This window comes from Echinops telfairi, unplaced genomic scaffold, assembly GCF_000313985.2.
Source record: "Echinops telfairi isolate 266 unplaced genomic scaffold, ASM31398v2 ScPeMD7_5;HRSCAF=22, whole genome shotgun sequence".
Lineage (NCBI taxonomy): Eukaryota > Metazoa > Chordata > Mammalia > Afrosoricida > Tenrecidae > Echinops > Echinops telfairi.
The window spans coordinates 16104046-16108365 of NW_022103901.1; positions in this window are offsets into that span (position 1 = coordinate 16104046).

Below are 4320 nucleotides of genomic sequence, written 5' to 3' on the forward strand. Positions count from 1 at the left end.
GAGAATAACCTCTGACCTATTTTCGCTGCCTAGTGAACAATTATTCTCAAGCTAAGTCTGGTATATATTTTGGGGAGACAACTTAAGAGAAATCCTTCTGTTCCCCACAAACCCTCACCACCGGACTCATAGGAATGATGATAAACAAAGAAAAGATTGCCGCTGCCAGCATTTCATCTTGCTTGGATCAACAAGCCAAGCCTACGCAAGCAGTAGTTGAGAGATCAAAGGACGCCTCGCATTGGGTACACGTGGTGCCCAAGCATAGCGTTCAAAGCGAGGAGGCGATTTTGAGGGCGGAAGTGGGCCTGACCCACGCCACGGTCTTTTCCATCGCATGTGAGAGTGGACACGGGCTAAGGAAGACCGGAGAAGAATCACTGCATCGGCATGACGGTGCTGGGGAGGAATACTGAAAGTATCATGGGCGCCCAAAGACCAAGCCGATCTGCCTGGGACGAAGCACAGCCAGGAAGAACGCTCCTCAGAGGCAGGGCGGCGAGACTGAGACTGGAATCGCTGGACGTGTGGTCCACAGAGAGCAGTCCCTGGAGAAGGACATCATGTTTGGGAACGTGGAGAGGCAGAGAAAAGGAGACAGACCCTCAACAAGAAGGATGGACACAGTGGCCGCGTTGATGGGCTCAAACATAAGAACCATTGTGAGGACCAGGCAGGACTGGGCAGTGTTTCATTCTGTTGTGCCCAGGGTCACTCTGAGTCTCAGAAGCGACTTGACGGCACCTGACAACAACAGCAACAAGGATCAATGACACCTGCGGAGTACGTAAATGTTGGGGGGAAACTTGTCAAAGCATTAGCCGGAAAAACTGGGACATCTTTACCAGACAGCCATTCACCAGGACAGCCCGTCTCTTTCCTCTCATTCAACCAGGGCAGGTTCGTGAGAATTTCTATGGAAAACAATTAGACGCCTACCTTATTGTCTTGAGTTGGCTCCTTCTGACTTCCTTCTGATTCCTAATCTTGAAGAAAAAAACAACATTGAAAGGGCATCTATTCTTCTCCAGTGAACAATATTAAAAGATATATTGACGTGATTAAATGCCCAGGACCCTCAGTCTTTAGGAGTGGACCAAGTGGCTGCTATCATCCCTTACTTACAACAGCGTCTTGACTTTGAGAAACTTAATTTTGAGAAATACTTGACTTTTTTTTAGTTTTATCTTTTAGTTCCACTTTTCCACAAACATTTTGAAACGCTCTCGCTTTTAGCAAGTTGCACCTTGTTAGCTAGGTCATTACCAACCCCCCCTCCCCCAGTCTGTAGCTTTTCTTTTTATTCTTTTGTTAATTTTTTAGAGAACAAGTATTTAATTTTTAGAAGGTCCTAGTAATCTAGCCTTTTTCGGTGGTGTTCAAGCATTTTCAGTTGTGTGTGCTTGTGTATTTATGCCCTGAATCAGGGTCCTTAGCTTTGTCCCGATGTTATTTGGCAGGCACTTTATTGGTTTAGTTCACATGTAGGTCTTGGATCCATTTGGGATCCGTTTTTGTGTAGGGGGTGGTGTATCAATCCTGCTCATGTTCAGTTTGGCCCGCACCATTTGTTACACAAACTGTCTTCCTCCCACTGAATGGGCCTTGACCGTCTGTTGAAGATCACCTGTGATGATGGGTTTACTGAGGAGTCTCGGTTCTGTTCCATTGGTTACTGTGTCTGCTGTGGTACCAGCCCACTCCTTTCAGGACAGTGGAATTGTAGTTAAAAACAAACAACCCAAACCCCTCTCTGAAGAACGATAGGTTCACTGGTGAATTCTATGAAACATTTAGGGAAGAATGAGTGCCAGTCCTTCACACACTTCTCCAGAAGGTTGGTGAGGAGGGAATGTTTCTTAATTCATACCAGCTTGATACCAAAATTAGACAAAGATATGGTAAGAATAGAAAGCTATAGGAGCTGATATCAAGGAGTTCAAGAAGAACAAGCTGTTTTGAAATGGATTATAGTAGCAATTGTACAATACTGCTTGATGTGATTGAACTATGGAATGTGTGATATCTATAAGAGCTCCCTATAAAATAGTTTTATTGGGGAAAAAAGAATAGAAAGCTACATGCCAAATCCCTCATGAAAACAGATATAAAATTTTTAAACAAAGCTTGACAAATTGAATCCAATGATATTTTTAAAGACCAATATGTCATGAAGAAGTAGGTTTATCCCAATAACGCAAGATTAGCTTAATATTTGAAAACCAATCAGTGTAATTCACCATGGTACCGAGAATCTTAAACTGGTCTCCCAAGATTTCCTGCCTTGACATCTGGGACTTGGAATAAAAAATGAAATCTCATGCCGTGATTGTGTTGCCTTTTATATCAGAAGGGAGATTATATGGGTGAGCCTAATTTATTTATTTAATCATTTTATTAGGGACTCTTACAGCTCTTGTAACATTCCATACATCAATTGTATCAAGCATATTTGTGCACATGTTGCCATCATCATTTCCAAAACATTTTCTATTTGAGCCCTTGGTATAAGCTCCTCTCCCCGCCCCTCTCACGCTCGTGAATTCTTGATCAGTTATATATTGTCATTATTATTTTGTATCTTATACTCTCTGTTGTCTCCCTTCACCCACATTTCTGTTGTTCATCCCCTCGGGGGGCAGGCTATATATCAAAACTTGCGATGAGTTCTCCCTTTCTCCCCCTTTCCGCCCCCACCCCTACCCCTCTACCCTCATGATATCACCACTCCCACTACTGTTCCTGAGGGGTTTATCCTGAATTCCATGTGTTGAGAGAGCTCTTATCTGTACCACTGTGTGTTCTCCAGTCTACCCAGACCTGGGATGAACCTAACTTAATCACCCAACCCCAAACCAAAATTCACTGCCAATTTCTGCTCGTAGCAGTCCTATACAGGATTTCCCAGTCTGTCGAGTACATCTCTACAGGAGCTGACAGACTCATCTTTTTCCCCTGAAGAGGCTGATGGATTTGAACCACTGACCTTGGGGTTAGCAGCCCAATGCTTATGTCGCAACACCACCAGACTCTCAAAACCTACTGTCGAGTCCATTCCAACTCACAATGACTAGAAGACTGAGAGAACTGCCTCTATGGGTTTCCTGAGATGGTAACTTGAAAATTTTTCTTTTCCCACCCACCTTCCCTCCGTAGTTTCTTCTTCTTTCCCTCTCCCTTACCTCCACCCTGGCCTCTTCATAGTCTGTAAAGTCTGATCCTTTGTTGCGAAACCATTTTTCTTTTTCTTATTGTTCCTTTATAATAATGGTGTCAGAACGATTTATCTTTATGAGATTACTAGCTTTGCTCCGTATAATGTTCTCTAATTTGTCCACGTCTTAAGGTGTTTGTCAGACTCCTTGTTTTTCAAGGGTGTATCATATTCCAAGGTATGAGTGCACCTGGGATCCTTGTAGTCGGAGTTTTTGATTGTTTGCATCTTTTTCCTCTTTCAGGGATTGCTACAACAAACCTAGATATGCATATGTCTGTTTGTACTGTTCCAATGTGTGTACTTTATTTTCTTGGGGTATATGTAACAAGTAGAGATGTTGTAGGAGCATGAGATATTTGAATTTGTTTGCATACTGATTTCCATAGTGGTTCTACAATTCTACAATCCCAACAGCAATGTATGAGCGCTCCAGTCTCTCCACATCATCTTCGGCGTTTCTTATTTTCTGTTTCTTAAAAAACTTTGCAAAAAAAAAAAACTTTGCTAGGAATGTCAGTGTGGGGTGGTGTCTCATGGTTGTTTTAATGTGTACTTCTTCTCTTATTGCCAATGAATGAGAATGTTCCTCCATACCACTGTTGGCTGCCTGAACATCATCTTTCATAAATTGTCGATTCACATCTTGTGGCCACTTTGATTTTTTATCATTTTATTAGGAGCTAATCCAGACAGCATACCCTTCCATAGTTCAATCACATTGTGCCTAATTTTTGATGGGTTATTTCTATTTTTCTTATTACAATGCTGTAGTTGTCACCCCACCACACCGAGGCAAAACACTAAGGGCATGTAACAGAACAGCAAGGGGAGCAAAGCAAGGAAGTCCCAAGGGAATACCAAAAATATACTTTGGAGCCAGAGCATGGCACCCCATCAGACTCAACCAGAAAACATTCCTGAAGGCCAACAAACAGACCTTGAACTATTTACAGGCTTTTCCATTTTTTGTCATTAGCTTTGTTGTTGTTGTCATTGTTTTACTTTGTTTTGCTCTGTCTTATTTTTTTGTGCACATTACTATCTCTGCAGGTCTATCTAGATAAGATAAGCTGCAAAACCATCTAGAGGAGAAAACAACAGAC